This window comes from Oncorhynchus masou, chromosome 13 (assembly GCF_036934945.1).
Source record: "Oncorhynchus masou masou isolate Uvic2021 chromosome 13, UVic_Omas_1.1, whole genome shotgun sequence".
NCBI lineage: Eukaryota > Metazoa > Chordata > Actinopteri > Salmoniformes > Salmonidae > Oncorhynchus > Oncorhynchus masou.
In genome coordinates, this window is record NC_088224.1 from 33,043,257 (window position 1) to 33,062,257 (window position 19,001).

Below are 19,001 nucleotides of genomic sequence, written 5' to 3' on the forward strand. Positions count from 1 at the left end.
ATTTTCTTTACACGGACAACAGGTAAAGTAATTTCAAATATAATTATATTCAACATTCTGGCTTGTAAAGGTCGTGAGAGGAAACTTTTCTGATCTTAGCACTCATTTATACCCGACGTTGGAATCTCAAACTATACAGCCAACAGCTCTATGTGTGTGCTACAGATGTAGGATCTTCTTTTGATCACTCTTTTGTTGCTAAGATTTTTCCTGCAAGCCGGAAATGCACACTTGTAGTACGTTTTCCAGGTTTAAAAAGGCTTCGAAAGTTAGTCATTTCCCTTCAACATGCCAGATTTGATTTGCCCTAACGTAAAATGTATCAACCTCCACAAAAATGGTCCATTTATTATAATCCACATAATTCTTATTTCCTGTTGATGCAGATGACTTTCCTGCCATAGCAAACTGTCTCAAATGAAGATCCTACATCTGTTAGTACTTTAGGCTACCTCAGAAATTCTCTGATTCCCAATATGAAGGCTATAGAAGTCCATGTTGCACTCAAAGCCTTAAATGATCCACTTGAATAAGGGTTATATTTCTGCTTGCCACAGGTTGCCTGTCAGTGCCCTGCTCAGTCACTCCAGCAGGTATGAGCACCACCCCAACAAACAAAATGGCATTCCAGATGGGCATAACGATCACCAACCGGGTCTTCAATGACTCCCTATTGAATCCCAATTCTGAGGACTACAAGAAATTGTATGGCGAGGTCAGCCAATTGGTAAGATTGAGAACTATGCCTTGAATTAAACAACACCACGATATAAACTATACCACAGCACCGGCCTATGTGCCGTTCTGGCTCGGAAAAGGCTTACTTACTTACTTACAATATTATCACAGCAGGAATTATCTTTAAAAGTGATGGTCTCATGACAATGATGAAAATTGTGACAATTTTGTATTTTCAGCTTGCTGATGTCTACAAGTCTCCTGCATCCGGAACAGCATCCACTTATGAGGGCGTTGCAACAATGACTTTCAGGTACAGTAGGCTTGACTAAGTCACCTGGATCCTTTAGATGAGCTTTTGAGAGGATGTGTAACTACAGTATAAACTCACTGCATTTATATCAGTCCTTGACAGACTGAAACATGAAATTATGAATTGGAATGACTTGCCTCATCTAAACTATGTAACCTTGTCAAATGTATAGCTTCAATGTCGAAAGAACTTTAAGGTTACGTTTTGGTGTGTTGTGGTAGTGTTTTAAACAGCCATATCCAACTTTGAAACAAAATTAAAACGCTGAAAATGGCTGTGATCTTCTGGTTTACAAAACGTGTTTAATGCCCACCTCCACCTGGTCAAGGTTGGGTGAGGATATGTTATTATACTGTATCATCTAACATTATTAATTTTCTGAATCTTATTTTTTACAGAAAAGGATCAGTGATAGCAAACACTATCATTGTTTTCAACACAATGTCTATCAATGGATTTGTGGTCAAGTTTGAATTCCTGAATCATATCGAAGCCAATCCTTCTGCCCTTCTCCAGATAAATGCAAATTCTATTGAATGTAAGACATACAAATATACCAATATTGTATTTTTCCATAATGTAATATTGATTCATTACTCTGATTTTTTACTTGAGTGAATTCCCACTTTCTGTTTTCACCAGTACCAGTTGTGGTTCCAAATATAACCATAACTAACACCACCACACCTACTACAACAATAAATACAACTCACATGACTGCAACCACTACTAACCCACCAAAAATCACACAATTTTCTACAAATACAACTAAGAAAATTCCAACAACTTCCACCCCATTGCCTCCAAATACAACTACAAAAATTCCTACAACTTTCACCTCATTGGCTCCAAATACATCTACTAAAATTCCTACAACTTCCACCCCATTGGCTCCAAATACATCTACGAAAAGTCCTACAACTTCCACCCCATTGGCTTCAAATACATCTACGAAAATTCCAACAACTTCCACACCATTGGTTCCAACTACAACAACATTTCCAACATCTTCCACCTCATTGGCTCCAAATATAGCGATGAAATATATATAATATGAATGCATATAAAATATGAATGTATAATATGATATACCTCATATACCTTATAGTATTGAGATCTTTTATTAATTTCACAATGTAATCTCTATCAAAACCTGGTGCATACTGTATGGGTACTTGGGTAGCACTTAAATGACAGGAAAATCGAATGTTGTGAGATGTTTAAGTGTCTTACAAGCTGATTTTGAGGCAATCAGTCCCTTCTATTATGGTTATGTAAGACCTTTGTCTGATATCAATTTCAATATACTGTCCCACTATATATATTATTTTATATATTAGGGTAAGATATATACAAGTATATCTATCTGTACACATTTTGTATAGTATGCCTAAAATATTATTAATATTTTATATGTTTGATTCAGTAAACCATCTACCTTCACTGTCTATTTTCAAAGACTGTGTATTCAATGGCACTTACCGGCATTCAGAAAGACCAGCAGACCAAATTATTGTGTCCCTAGCGCCAACTCAAGCACAAATATATATTGTGATGACTATGAAATGTCTATTAGATAACAAAGTAGACTGGCTATTATTTGGCTCAACTGGTGATTGTCTTTGCATTGATTCAGGTGTACATGGCTGATTTTGAGTGGGAAAAGATGCCTAAAATATATCCATAATTTAACTCAATCTACATTGTTTTGTCTCATTTGAACTAAAAGGACAATGGTCCTTGTATACTAAAGTCCCAACCCTAAATGGCTTGTATAATAATGACAGTTATGGAATCGCTCAAGAGTATTCTCTATAGTCAGAACTCAGTGAGTGTCCTGCAACAACTAATTAGCAAAGTCAATCTAAGTGTTAAAACCTCTACTGACTCCCCATCCCGCATGCGGGAGCGTAATCATCGCCTGACACTAATTAGCATAACGCAACAGACATAAATATCCCTAGAAAATATTCTTATTCATGAAAATCACAAATAAAATATATTGAGACACAGCTTAGCCTTTTGTTAATTACCCTGTCATCTCAGATTTTCAAAATATTCTTTACAGCCAAAGCTAGACAAGCATTTGTGTAAATTTATCGATAGCCTAGTATAGCATTTTGTCCAGCTAGCAGCAGGTAACTTGGTCACGGAAATCAGAAGAGCAATCAAATTAAATGGTTTATCTTTGATGAGCTTCGGATGTTTTCTCTCACGAGACTCCCAGTTAGATAGCAAATGTTCCTTTTTTCCAAAAATATTATTTTTGTAGGCGAAATAGCTCCGTTTGTTCTTCACGTTTGGCTGAGAAATCGGCAGGAAATTGCAGTCACGAAAACGATGAAAAATATTCCAAATTAGCTCCATAATATTGACATAAACATGGCAAAATTTGTTTATAATCAATCCTCAAGGTGTTTTTCAAATATCTATTCGATAATATATCCATCGGGACAATTAGTTTTTCAGTAGGACCGATTGGAGTAATGGCTACCTCTGTATTTTACACGAGAATCTCTCTGGGGGCATGAGGTGACCACTTGCGCAATGTAGCCGCCTACGGCTATTCTTCAACATAAATGCGTAAAACTACGTCACAATTCTGGAGAAACCTTGGGGAATACGTGGAAAGCATAATCTGGTTAATACCCCATTCACAGCTCAATAGGGACTCATTGGAACGCAGCGCTTTCAAAATATGGGGCACTTCCGGATCGGATTTTTCTCAGGCTTTCGCCTGCAACATCAGTTCTGTTATACTCACAGACAATATCTTTACAGTTTTGGAAATGTTAGAGTGTTGTCTATCCTAAGCTGTCAATTATATGCATATTCTAGCATCTTGTCCTGACAAAATATCCCGTTTACTACGGGAACATTTTTTTTTCCAAAGATGAAAATACTGCCCCCGAGTCACAACAGGTTTTAACACATTTGAGAGGGATATTGTACTTCAATTGATGTCTGAGGTGGATAGAGTAATCTAAAGCTAAGGAGTAATCCAAATTAATACCACACCTTTATGAGTAGCTGATACTCCATTATGATTGTTATGTTTCCTAATGGGCCACCAGATTTGCTCACTGCATTACTTTTAAATACACTCTCAAACCTAGCCTGAAGACCCGATATTGAATTGCATTGAATTCTACGTCGGGCATAAATGGATAAGGAAAGTTTCCACTGACAACCTCTACAAGCCAGAATGTTAATAAAATGAGATTTGAATTTTCTTTACACGGACAACAGGTAAAGTAATTTCAGGTATAATTATACTCAAAATTCTGGCTTGTAAAGGTCGTGAGAGGACATTTTCCTGATCTTAACACTAATTTATACCCGACGTTGGAATCTCAAACTATACAGCCAACAGATTTATGTGTGTGCTACAGATGTAGGATCTTCTTTAGATCACTCTTTTGTAACTGAGAATTCCTGCACACCAGAAAATGCACACTTGTAGTATATTTTCCAGTTTTAAAAAGGCTTCTAAAGTTAGTAATTTCCCTTTAACATGCATCCACAACCTCCACAAAAATGGTCCATTTATTATAATCCACATAATTCTTATTTCCTGTTGATGCAGATGACTTTCCTGCCATAGCAAACTGTCTCAAATTAAGATCCTATATCTGTTAGTACTTTAGGCTACCTCAAAAATCCTCAGATTCCCAAGATGAAGGCTATAGAAGTCCATGTTGCACTCAAAGCCTTAAATGATCCACTTGAATAAGGGTTATATTTCTGCTTGCCACAGGTTGCCTGTCAGTGCCCTACTCAGTCACTCCAGCAGTTATGAGCACCACCCCAACAAACAAAATGGTATTCCAGATGGGCATAAAGATCACCAACCGGGTCTTCAATGACTCCCTATTGAATCCCAATTCCGAGGACTACAAGAAATTGTATGACGAGGTCAGCCAACTGGTAAGATTGAGAACCATGCCTTGATTTGAACAACACCACTATATAAACTATACCACAGCACGAGCCAATGTGCTGTTCTGGCTCGGAAAAGGCTTACTTACTTATTTACAATATTATCACAGCAGGAATTATCTCTAAAAGTGATGGTCTATTGACAATGATGAAAATTGTGACAATTTTGTATTTTCAGCTTGCTGATGTCTACAAGTCTCCTACATCCGGAACAGCATCCACTTATGAGGGTGTTGCAACAATGACTTTCAGGTACAGTAGGCTTGACTAAGTCACCTGGATCCTTTAGATAAAAATGGCTGTGATCTTCTGGTTTACAAGACATGTTTAATGCCCACCTCCACCCGGTCAAGGTTGGGTGGGAATATTTTATTATACTGTATCATCTAACAATCTTAATTTTCTTAATCTTGTGTTTTACAGAAATGGATCAGTGATCGCAAACGCTGACATAGTTTTCAACACATATTCTATCAATGGATTTGTGGTCAAGTTTGATTTCCTGAATCATATCGATGCCAATCCTTCTGCCTCTCTCCAGATAGATACAAGTTATAATGAATGTAAGACACACAAATATACTAATTTTATTTTTCCATCATGTAATGTTGATTCATTAGTCAGATTTCTTTGAACCTACGTTAAATAACCTGGCAGTAGACATTATAGGAAAGGGTGCTTAAATGGGAATCTCTGAAATTAATGCCTCTGTCTGATACTGAGTTTTTTCTCTCAGCAGGATGACCCACGGAAGAAGAAAAAACAGGTATGTACATAGTGAACCCCTGAGCGGGAAGATGTGGAGGTTACAAACCAACATGTACCTAAACACAGCTCCTGATTGGTGGTTTTGACAGACCCTCAATGTAAGACCATTCTGGATTGGTTGTGAATGTTATGTCACTCTATAATAAGGCTTAAAATATCATTGACCTGTGATAGAGAAATAACATATTGCTATTGTTAGTAATACATATCAATTCAACCACATAATACTGGTCTACAATTACTTTTACAATTATTTAAGTCAAAATGCTAGAATTAATTATATATATATATATATATATATATATATATATATATATATATATATATATATATACTGTCCTGATACTGTACAGAGGTTTAATTAGTTTGCAGCAGATTACATACAAGCAGAGCAAAAACATTCATCAAACTTTTCAAAATACACAACACAGTGGAATGAGTTAAAGGAAACAGTCAGGTAATCACATTGCAGGAATTTACACAAATCATTTGCAGCACAATCATGGCTAGGATATATTTGAGGTTAAGAATTAAATAGATATGGCTTCATTGTGTTTAGTGTCAATGTGCACAGTGATGGAATGATGGAACACATTCAATCTAATTTGCAACCTGTAGTTTAGATTTCTTGACAACCAAACGGCCTGCTGTGGGCAGAGAGGATTCTCACAGTTAAAAACATTGAAAACAGTTTGTCTTGGCTATTTAATATCAGATTATATTGGATCAATACCCAGCATGCCCATTCACAACAAAGCTCTACAATCTTTCATTGATTCTTAATACCACTGTATGTCACTCTTACAAAGGCGTATAAGGGATACTTCCTGGGATTGGCACCCGGCACATTGTTTTTATGGTGACTGATACCACTGTATTTACTTTGGTAGTAAAGGTGGCAGATATACTCACACCTGCATTCTAGTGGCCCTGCCCAGTGCAATTATATCATATTGATAGTAGCCTCAAATGTTATGGCTCAATATTGTATGGGAAGAGGCCTATACAATGCTGCCTTTCCCCACCTCCCATTGTGGGTAATTCATTGAGCGATCTTTTCCCAATGAGTCATTCTTTTTGACAAATGGCAAAGAAATGGGCTTGTCCACCCTGTGTGTGTGTGTGGTTTGAATCACTTGTAATTTTCAGTCTAAATGACCAGTAAATGGGTGCAAACAGAATATGTAATATTGGAATGAAGAAGCAATTTCACTATTGGGAAAATCAACAGTAGTTCCATACTATGTGTGACGATCTTTATGTTTAGGGCTGGTAAAGCCCACAGGTCCTAATGCAAGAGAAACCCACATGAAACATATTAACATGCTTGATTAAGAAAATAAGAATCTCTGATATGGTAGATATTAATGAACATCTTTGGTAAATTGATGTTTAATTAACTGATCATCTTTATTTATTTTTCCAGGCAAACTCTTGTCTGCAGAACAAGATCTGACAAAGATGAGCTACAAGCAAAACCAAGTCACAGCCTCTGTAGATACTGTATAGTTTGTCAGGAATTTAGCATGTTTTATTGGATGAAAATGATTGGAATGAGTGATTTCATACGTTTGTATTTATTCCACAAATTTTGTGCATAAATATTGGGCAACCTTGCTAGTATTTTTGCATTGTATCTGATGTCATCATATTTGACCCTGTTATGAACACAACCAGCGTCAAGCTGATATATTTTTTCAGTCTGTTATATTCTGATTTTTCATTGGCACAAATATCTCAGATGTTTTGCGTTGCATCATGATCAACTGCTCAATTGTATAATGCTAAAGATGAATGTTAAATCAAATATGAAAATCAAAGAGTTCCTTAATTGGGCTGATATTTAAATTTGGAGTTTACAGTAATGATGTATACAAGCCTGGATTGCTAATGGTATGTATTGGCCATTGACAGGCTTTGAATACACCGGTCGACCATTTTGGCACTCCCCAGTAGGAGCAGTCCTTCACAAGAGTACATTGAATTCTACAGAGCCCCCCAAATAGTAATCTAGTTAATCTAGTTTATATATAAATCATTGGCTAACAACATGTGCAGTAATAATGTGACATCTTGTGAAATGGAAATAGATGGAGGTCTGAATCCTAACTTGACTTGAGTGCCCATTGATGTCAATGGAATATTTTAAAAATAACTCCAGTTACACGCACAGATCTCAAGTTAGGATTTGGGACTTGAGCATTACACACGTAAATAGGAGTATATTTCTGAGTTTGGAGTTTGTATCACATCATACAATTTAATGGAAGACTTGTAAATAAATGTTGAGAATCAAGAACCTCTTCTTCATGGAAGTATCCTCATTAAACTGACAGTTCACTCCAACATCAAAGTTGGTATTTTCAGACATTAAAAGTAGTTTAATTAAGAAATATACTATATATACAAAAGTTTTTGGACACCTATTTAAATGAGTGGATTCTGCTATTTCAGCCTCACCCATTACTGATTGGTGTGTAAAATCAACCTCACATCCACACAATCTCCATAGTCAAACATTGGCAATAGAATGTCCTTACTGAAGAGCTCAATGCCTTTCAACATGGCAAGTCAGTTTTTCAAATTTCTTCACTGCTCGAGCTGCCCCGGTCACCTGTAAGTTCTGTTATCGTCTTGTTTGTTCAAGTCAACCAACGTTTTGTGTCTCAGCTCCTGCTTTTTCCAGTCTCTTTTCTCACCCTCCAGGTTTTGACCCTTGCCTCTCCTGACACCGGGCTAGCCTGCCTGACCACTCTGCCTGAACCTGAGCCTGCCTGCCGACCTGTACCTTTTCCCCCTCTGGATTACTGACCTCCGCCTTACCCTGACCCTGAGTCCGCCTATCATTCGGTACCATTGGCCCACCTCTGGTTTTCTGACCCCTGCCTGCCTTGACCTGTCTATACCCTGCCCCTGTTGGAACGAGAAACAATTGTTTATTCGACATGGTCTGCATCTGGGTCTTAACTTCATACCTGATAATTTCTTTTTTTAAACATTTTTATATATTAAGTAATTTAAATGCCTTATTAAATAATGTGGCATGTTTTGGTTTATCTTGCAATAAAAAATGGAAAAAACTCCAATAAAAATATATAAAAACCAAATGTGTATTCTTTCGTTCAAAACCAGGTTCAAACCCAGTTGGAATAAGAAGGATAAATATACAGATGCCTGTGAAAATTCTATTTTACAACCATGACCAGAAAATCCACATTGTGTTTGTACATTATGAGTTCAAAAGTACAGGGGCAATACACAATCAGGAAAGTCAACAGTCTACAGAATAAAATAGTATTTAAGGCCGTAATCCCACTAAGCTTTACACAAACACTCAGTTATGTTCACTTGAGCTCTTCCTGCCGTACTCGCGACCAGTGTGATTGTTATGAGAGGGCTTTGAGAAAACCTTTTGGTGCAAAACACCTTCACCCAGAACTGTGTAATCCATTGACTATACAGTATTTCCATTCCATTTCTAGTTGACTTGCCTTGTTTAAACTACATAAGCATGTAAATATCAATCAATCAAATTTGTTGTAAAACAAATGATAGTCCCACCTAGCCCAAACCAGATGGGATGGCGTATCGTAGCAGAATGCTGTGGTAGCCATGCTGGTGTCACCAGCAAATCACCCCCACACCATAACACCTCCCCCTCCATTCTTTACGGTGGGAAATACACATGCGGAGATTATCCGTTCACCCACACCGCTGCCAACTGTACCTGCCAATATCTTTTGGTCAGGTCGAGGGTGCTGATGTGCCGGGCCTTTCCCAATCGGTCGATAAGCTTCTCCACCCTCGGCATGGGGTAGGTGTCTAACAAGCTGATGTCATTCACACCCCGGAAATCATTACAGAAGCACAGGCTACCGTCTGGTTTGGGCACCAATACAATGGGGCTGTACCATGCACAGTGCCATGTTGCAAGGAACTTACTTTCAGACGTGGGGATTAAGACCAACACCTTGTCTGCCACCGGGAATTCTCGGATCGAGAACATTAGGTGGGGTAGTAGCTGGTCCCAGTTCTTCTGCTCGATGACCTTCCACAGCATTTGTTTGAGCGTTTTATTGAACCACTCGATGAGCCGATCCATCTATGGGTGAAAGATGGAGGTCTGGATCTCTTTGATCTGCAACTCAGTACCTTGGTCTGTTAGGATCTCGTTCGGGATGCCCATGCGGCAAAAGAGGTAGAACATCTCCCGGGCAATTCGCTTGGATACAGCCGCCCATAGGGAAATGGCCTCGTGATATCGGGTGGCATAATCTACTATTAACTTATTTGGGAAAGGTGGGGCGCTAGCTCCCCATCTCGACAACATCCGGTGAAATTGCAGAGCATGAAATTAAAAATACAAAAATCCTAATATTAAACATTCATGAAAATACAACTGTCATACATAATTTAAAAGCCTGTTAATCCAGCTGCTGTCACATTCGTTGACTGAAGAATCAGACCAAGGTGCAGCATGGTAAGCGTACATCATTTTATTTTGATGAACACGAAAAAAACAAACTACAGCCAACCGTGATGCTACATGCAGTGCAGAAAGCAACTACACACAAACAAGATCCCACTAACTAAAGGTGGAAAAAAGGCTGCCTAACGATAGACAACGATAGACAGCTGCCTCTGATTGGGAACCATACCCGGCCAACAAAGAAATAGAAAAACTAGAATGCTCACCCAAATCACACCCTGACCTAACCAAATAGAGAAGTAAAACGGCCAGGGCGTGACAGCCGCTTTGTCAGATTTCAAAAAGGCTTTACTACGAAAGCATACCATGCGAGGATCTGAGGACAGTGCCCAGCATACAAAAGTATAAAAATTATTTTCCAAACCAGCAGAGGCGTCACAAAAGTCAGAAATAGCGATAAAATAAATCACTTACCTTTGAAGATCCTCCTCGGTTTGCAATCCCAAGGGTCCCAGCTACACAATAAACGGTCGTTTTGTTCGATAAAGTCCTTTTTATATCCCAAAAAAGTCAGTTTAGTTGGCGTTCTTGATTCAGTAATCCACCTGTTCCACTCGTTCAAAATGCAGACAAAGGAATCCCAAAAGTTACCAATAAACTTCGTCCAAACAAGTCAAACAATGTTTCTAATCAATCCTCAGGTACCCTAATATGTAAATAAACTATATAATTTAAGACGGAGAATAGTGTGTTCAATTCCTTGAATTGCAATCTGGGAGGATTTCCTTTCAATTTCCCATAGGCAAGCATTTCAATGGGTGGTCACCTCAACAACAACAAAAATTACGGATGGATTCTCCTTGGGTTTTCACCTGCCATATCAGTTCTGTTATACTCATAGACATTATTTTAACAGTTTCAGAAACTTCAGAGAGTGTTTTCTATCCAATACTACATATTATATATATATCCTAGCTTCTGGGCCTGAGAAACAGGCAGTTTACTTTGGGCACATCAGTCATCCGAACTTCCGAATACTGCCCCCTATCCCTAAGAAGTTTTAACAGGACGTACCGGTGTCCTCATGCTTTTTTTTTTACCAGGGGTCCCACTATGTCCTTGGTGATGGGTTCAAAGGGTACCCCGGTCATTGGTAGGGGGACCAGCGGGTTTCGGGAAGTGTGCTTTTGGGGCAGTGATTTGACACTACGGGCAGCTGTGACAATAGTCTTTCACAGCCCTCCTCATCCCGGGCTAGTGGAACCGGGCAGAGATCCGTTCCAGGGTCTTCTCCAACAGGTGGGTGTGGGCCAACTGAAGAATGGTTCCCACAGTACCTCTCGAAGTTTCCCCTGTTTGTGCAACACCTTATATAAAAGGTTATTTTAGACTTGGAAATGGGGGTATCGCCAGGCACTCACCCACAGAAGTAGCTGTCCAACCACCGCTATCTATTGGGCTGCAGCGGCTTTCAAGTTCAGATCCTTCCACTGCGCTGTCCCCTCAGTGTGCCCCAGCGAGTGTCTCGGCTGGTCCATCGAAATCGATGAAGGGGAGGATAGGCTCCTCCTCCAGTTGTTCACCAGGGGGTTGAACAGCTGTCAATCTCATCCCATGAGGAGGGGTACCGGCAACTCCGGTATGGCACCTACCATCATCCGGCAACTCCCTTGTGACATCATGATACTGGCCTGTAAGTTTGTTTTACTCACTGCTTTAGCACACTCTGCTAACCCTGATGTCCTTGCCGTGTCTGAATCCTGGCTCAGGAAGGCCATCAAACATTCTGAGATTTCCATACCCAACTATAACATCTTCCGTCAAGATAGAACTGCCAAAGGGGGAGGAGTTGCAGTCTACTGCAGAGATAGCCTGCAAAGTAATGTCATACTTTCCAGGTCCATACCCAAACAGTTTGAACTACTAATTTTGAAAATTACACTCTCCAGAAAAAAGTCTCTCACAGTTGCCGCCTGCTACCGACTCCCCTCAGCTCCCAGCTGTGCCCTGGACACCATTTGTGAATTGATCGCCCCCCATCTAGCTTCAGAGTTTGTTCTGTTAGGTGACCTAAACTGGGATATGCTTAACACCCCGGCAGTCCTACAATCTAAGCTAGATGCCCTCAATCTCACACAAATCATCAAGGAACCCACAAGGTACAACCCTAACTCTGTAAACATGGGCACCCTCATAGATGTCATCCTGACCAACTGGCCCTCCAAATACACCTCCGCTGTCTTCAACCAGGATCTCAGCAATCACTGCCTCATTGCCTGTATCCCCTAAGGAGCCGCAGTCAAACGACCACCCCTCATCACTGTCAAACGCTCCCTAAAACACTTCTGTGAGCAGGCCTTTCTAATCGACCTGGCCCGGGTATCCTGGAAGGACATTGACCTCATCCCGTCAGTTGAGGATGCCTGGTCATTCTTTAAAAGTAACTTCCTCACCATTTTAGATAAGCATGCTCCGTTCAAAAAATGCAGAACTAAGAACAGATACAGCCCTTGGTTCACTCCAGACCTGACTGCCCTCGACCAGCACAAAAACATCCTGTGGCGGACTGCAATAGCATCGAATAGTCCCCGCGATATGCAACTGTTCAGGGAAGTCAGGAACCAATACACGCAGTCAGTCAGGAAAGCTAAGGCCAGCTTCTTCAGGCAGAAGTTTGCATCCTTTAGCTCCAACTCCAAAAAGTTCTGGGACACTGTGAAGTCCATGGAGAACAAGAGCACCTCCTCCCAGCTGCCCACTGCACTGAGGCTAGGTAACACGGTCACCACCGATAAATCCATGATTATCGAAAACTTCAACAAGCATTTCTCAGCGGCTGGCCATGCCTTCTGCCTGGCTACTCCAACCTCGGCCAACAGCACCCCCCCCCCCCCCCCCGCAGCTACTCGCCCAAGCCTCTCCAGGTTCTCCTTTACCCAAATCCAGATAGCAGATGTTCTGAAAGAGCTGCAAAACCTGGACCCGTACAAATCAGCTGGGCTTGACAATCTGGACCCTCTATTTCTGAAACTATCCGCCGCCATTGTCGCAACCCCTATTACCAGCCTGTTCAACCTCTCTTTCATATCGTCCGAGATCCCCAAGGATTGGAAAGCTGCCGCAGTCATCCCCCTTTTCAAAGGGGGAGACACCCTGGACCCAAACTGTTACAGATCTATATCCATCCTGCCCTGCCTATCTAACGTCTTCGAAAGCCAAGTCAACAAACAGGTCACTGACCATTACGAATCCCACCATACCTTCTCCGCTGTGCAATCTGGTTTCCGAGCCGGTCACGGGTGCACCTCAGCCACACTCAAGGTACTAAACGATATCATAACCGCCATCGATAAAAGACAGTACTCTACTCAGCAAACTGGATGCAGTTTATCACAGTGCCATCTGTTTTGTCACTAAAGCACCTTATACCACCCACCACTGTGACTTGTATGCTCTAGTCGGCTGGCCCTCGCTACATATTCGTCGCCAGACCCACTAGCTCCAGGTCATCTACAAGTCCATGCTAGGTAAAGCTCCGCCTTATCTCAGTTCACTGGTCACGATGGCAACACCCATCCGTAGCACGCGCTCCAGCAGGTGTATCTCACTGATCATCCCTAAAGCCAACACCTCATTTGGCCGCCTTTCGTTCCAATACTCTGCTGCCTGTGACTGGAACGAATTGCAAGAATCCCTGAAGTTGGAGACTTTTATCTCCCTCACCAACTTCAAACATCTGCTATCTGAGCAGCTAACCGATCGCTGCAGCTGTACATAGTCTATTGGTAAATAGCCCACCCATTTTCACCTACCTCATCCCCATACTGTTTTTATTTATTTACTTTTCTGCTATTTTGCACACCATATCTCTACCTGTACATGACCATCTGATCATTTATCACCCCAGTGTTAATCTGCAAAATTGTAATTATTCGCCTACCTCCTCATGCCTTTTGCACACAATGTATATAGACTCCCCTTTTTTTCTACTGTGTTATTGACTTGTTAATTGTTTACTCCATGTGTAACTCTGTGTTGTCTGTTCACACTGCTATGCTTTATCTTGGCCAGGTCGCAGTTGCAAATGAGAACATGTTCTCAACTGGCCTACCTGGTTAAATAAAGGTGAAATAAAAAATAAAAATAAAAATGGTTGGATACCGCTTTGTGTCACTGTGGACACAGGAAACGACATCTCCCTACCACGTTCGTTCCCTTGACCCAGCAGGCTCGTTGCTATGAGCATAACCCACACTCCCGGAGTCTAATAGAGGTTCCGTGTCGTGTCCGTCAACCTTCACCGGGCCAATTAGTGCCGTTGGTTCCAGGTGCGCACAACAGGAGGTGACGTAGTGCATTGCGCGGCCCACCTCACCTCAAGGGCTGGCTGATGGCATCGACTCCTCTCTAGACAGGCAATTCCAGGCAAGGTGCCCATGGGCGCCAAACTCAAAACACATACTTTGGTCTCCATTTACCTGGGGTCGTCGGCAGCGGGTCTGCTCTCCCCCAGTCGTCTCTCCATGGGTCTGCGGCCCTTTGGCCCTGCTGACTGTCGATTCCGGCAGCAGTGAGGTTGTCCTTCCGTCAGCTCGGACGGGTCCTCGGCTCGGCTCCCCCTCAGCATTGCCTCAGTGTCCTGATGTGTCTCCACTGCTTCCAGGAGGCCCTCCAAGATCTGGGGAATGCATAGACACTCTGCCTTCATAACGTCATGGGGTATCCAGGCCCACTTTGGCTAGAATGGAGAGGGTGGCTATGTCAGTTATGAGTCATGCCCTGGTGATGCGCAGTAGGTCGCTCATCTGGGCTTGGGGAGAGGCGTTGTCTACGAACCTCCAGTTGGGGAACAGTTGGGCCCGATGGGCCAGGCTGTACCCATAGCGGCTGAGTATCTCCCGTTTGAGACAGTCGTAGTTAGCCACCTCTTTGTTGTTATGGTCCCAATATGCCTGTTGGGCGTTTCCAGAGAGGAACAGGGCCTGCAGACTTGCCCACTTCAGCCTTGGCCATCTTTGCCGTAGCACTGTCCGTTCAAACATGCAGAGGTATGTTTTGATGTCTTCATCTTTGTAAGATTAATTAAAAACTGGTTTGGATGCGATTCAGGAGGCACTCCTCCTTGTAGCTTACTCAACGAGGTGGGCATTTTGTAGCCGCTGTTCCTCCAGAGTTCGTTCCTGAACCATCTGTTGTGCTTGTTGGACACGGACAAACTGAGCTATCAACTTGTTCATGCTGATGCTATGTGAACGTCAACCCTGATCTGACCAGGTAATCAGAATGCCCTCATTCTACACCACTTGTGGCAGACCAGAGGGTTTGGTCAAGACATTTACATAGATCAGATAAAGACAGAGTTGGATTAGCTCAGTTTCAAGGGTGTTTATTTAAATGACAAACGAAAAGGAAACACTAGCCGGTATACCATCTTCTGGGCTCCTGGGTCTTTCTGTGTCCTGGGGGGAACAAAACTGAGTTCCCTCCATTACGGCGCACAACTTTACGGTAGTAACCTCTCTTCCCCCAGTCCCTTCCCTCGTGTGCTGCCCATCTGGCAGCTTTATGGGACTCGTGCAGCTGGTGAGCAATCAGACCCTTGATTACTCAACAAGCCCCAATTAGTCCTGACCAGAGAGCCCATTGAGACATGGCAGGTCCAGCAGAGGGATGTAAACTCCATCTGTCACCAGGCCTCGACAAGTCTCCCCTTGGTGTCTGACCTGCTGTACCCCACTGTTAGTTAGACAGCTAACAAAGACAGCAAACTGACAAGGCATCTTATTACAATAACATTTTTTCATTGACTGACATTGAGTACTATTGTATTCCTGCACATTTTTGGTTAATTAATTTAGCTAGGTAAGTCAGTTAAGAACAATTTCACATTTTCAATAATGGCTTAGGAACAGTGTATTACAGTGTATCCAGTGTATCCAGAACGCCGCAGCCCGTCTGGTGTTCAACCTTCCCAAGTTCTCTCACGTCACCCCGCTCCTCCGCTCTCTCCACTGGCTTCCAGTTGAAGCTCGCATCCGCTACAAGACCATGGTGCTTGCCTACGGAGCTGTGAGGGGAACGGCACCGCAGTACCTCCAGGCTCTGATCAGGCCCTACACCCAAGCAAGGGCACTGCGTTCATCCACCTCTGGCCTGCTCGCCTCCCTACCATTGAGGAAGTACAGTTCCCGCTCAGCCCAGTCAAAACTGTTCGCTGCTCTGGCCCCCAATGGTGGAACAAACTCCCTCACGACGTCAGGACAGCGGAGTCAATCACCACCTTCCGGAGACACCTGAAACCCCACCTCTTCAAGGAATACCTAGGATAAGATAAGTAATCCTTCTCACCCCCCCCCTTAATGATTTAGATGCACTATTGTAAAGTGGCTGTTCCACTGGATGTCAGAAGGTGAATTCACCAATTTGTAAGTCGCTCTGGATAAGAGCGTCTGCTAAATGACTTAAATGTAAATGTATTAACTGTTTCATTCAGGGGCAGAATGACAGATTTTTACCTTGTCAGCTCGGGGAATCAATCTTGTAACCTTTTGGTTACTAGTCTAACGTTCTAAACACTAGGCTACCCTGCCACCCCTGTTTCTTTGACATTGTTTTGTTCATATATACAAACATATTTGGTCACCCCTTCAAATTAGTGGATTCAGATTTTCAGCCACGCCCGTTGCTGACAGGTGGATAAAATCGAGCACACAGCCATGCAATCTCCATAGACAAACATTGGCAGTAGAATGGCATAACTTATGAGCTCAGCGACTTTCAACTTGCCACCGTCATAGGATGGCACCTCTCCGACAAGTCTGTTTGTCAAATTTCCACACTGCTAGAGCTGCCCCGGTCAACTGACACTTATCAGCTACGGCAAACTGTTTCACACACAGCTATTCTTACTGATGACAGCCTGACAATAGAGTGTTTGAAGGCAGTACTTCGGGCCATTTTCATGATGATTAACTGGCACTCCATTGAGAACATAGGGTCGAAAGTTGAATTGGAGATAATGGGATTGAAAAGGCCACGTACACAATGCAGGGTCGCAACTCCTTCTTTCTAAATATTCCATTGGCATACTGGCTGGCAACTTTCTTATGCCTTGCCTGCTAGCTAGCCAACTACGGCTAACTTACAGTCACGTCAAAAAGTGATGCCAGAATAATTGCAATGTAGCTGCATTTGCATTTGTTTAACCTGTTTTCTAGTGACATTTATTTGGATACATTCATAACAATGAGCTAATGAGTTGCGATTTCGCCTGGCACAGAAAATGTACTTAGTGTCAGGACACTGTTGTTCAGAGGAGCTAGCCAGCAACACAGCTACAGTAAAACAAACACTTCAAACAGAAGCTGGAAAGACTGCAAATCAGCTGCGTTTCGTTTGACCTTTTTAAATAGACTTCTTTGTGTATATATCCATAAAAATAATGCCAGCTGATTCATGATTTGGACTGGCTGAGAAACGCTGCCTGTCTGTCTCATCCCGACTCCCGACACATTCATTACCATGGAACAGCAGGAGATCGAATTTGAATGTTGCAAATGTCGGCGAGACAATGTTGCAAATGTCGGAGATACAGACAGCAAGGTTTATGCAAATCTCTGCTGTTGAAAACTAAATGTTCGTCCAAAAGAAATACAAGATAATGTCTAGATTATTTTTATAGTGGAGATCAAGTTCATAAATTGCCTGGCTGGGCTGATGAGAAAGTTGATTGCACAGTCAGATGAAACAGAGTAAATAGGCATTTTAATGTCATAGATTTAGCCGGTGGCAACTTGTGGAACAGACACTGGCTAGAATGCAGGTTTTAATGGATCAGTATTCAGAATTAGACCCACACGTTGTATAAAAACAGAGTTTATTGACAGGAAACCAAAAAAAGCTGAAACATTCAGAAGTTTTTAAAACCAGGCTTCCATTCTGTTCAAGAATTCAATTAGCTTTTGGTTCAGGGAAGCTAGTTTCTATCTAATCATGAATTGTTAACATGGTACAGTAAATAATGTAATTTTTTAAATTTCCTCATCCGGTAATTAAACCCCTTTGAATTACACAGTTGTAAGACACTCAAAACCCTACGACACTCAAAAACCCTAGAATGTGATGCAAAGCTGAGCCCATGATGTGTGAATTTGTTTTTGTATATTAAAACAAGGATTTTACAGACAAGTGCAGGTGTGCATGTGTCTCATTTTCTAAGTGTGGGCACATTCTTATGGCTACATTGTCATTGTACTTGGTTACAGCCTGCATTGTGTACGTGGCCTTTTCAATCCCGTTATCTCCAATTCAACTTTCGACCCTATGTTCTCAATGGAGTGCCAATTAATCATCATGCTAATGGACCTGAAGTACTGCCTTCAAACACTCTATTGTTAGGCTGTCATCAGTAAGAATAGCTGTGTGTGAAACAGTTTGCCGTAGCTGATAAGTGTCTAAAGTTTAATTTACATATTGTCTGGATCAAAGCCAAAAGATTTAACTGGGTGCTCCATATTCCATTTTGACTGCGCCCTTGAATTTTTTTTAATTACACCAGGATGGCCGAGAGGTTAAGGCGTTGGACTTAAGATCCAATGGACATATGTCCTCGTGGGTTTGAACCCCACTCCTGGTATAAGTTCATCTATCATTCGGATGTAATCAATTCTACTTTCACTCATTTGAAATTTCTTTGGATGAAAGCTGAAAGAATTGACTTTGTTCCCCTTATTCCGCCATCAAGAATTTATCCTTTAAAAACACAAGATGGCTAAGTGGTTATGGTGTAGGAGTCATTATCAACTTAATTATTCTTCTTCTTGCTTCTAAACCCCATTCTTTTATTAAGTTTGATTTGCATGTCAACAAGTCTCA

At 41.7% G+C, this 19,001-nt stretch overlaps 1 non-coding gene across 1 annotated transcript; it reads left to right on the forward strand.

Moving 5' to 3' along the window:
- The first annotated feature begins 18,679 nt into the window (after window positions 1–18,679).
- Window positions 18,680–18,762, forward strand: trnal-uaa (transfer RNA leucine (anticodon UAA)). Its single transcript has one exon. It is a non-coding gene; the product is annotated as a tRNA-Leu (tRNA).
- The last annotated feature ends 239 nt before the right edge of the window (window positions 18,763–19,001 follow it).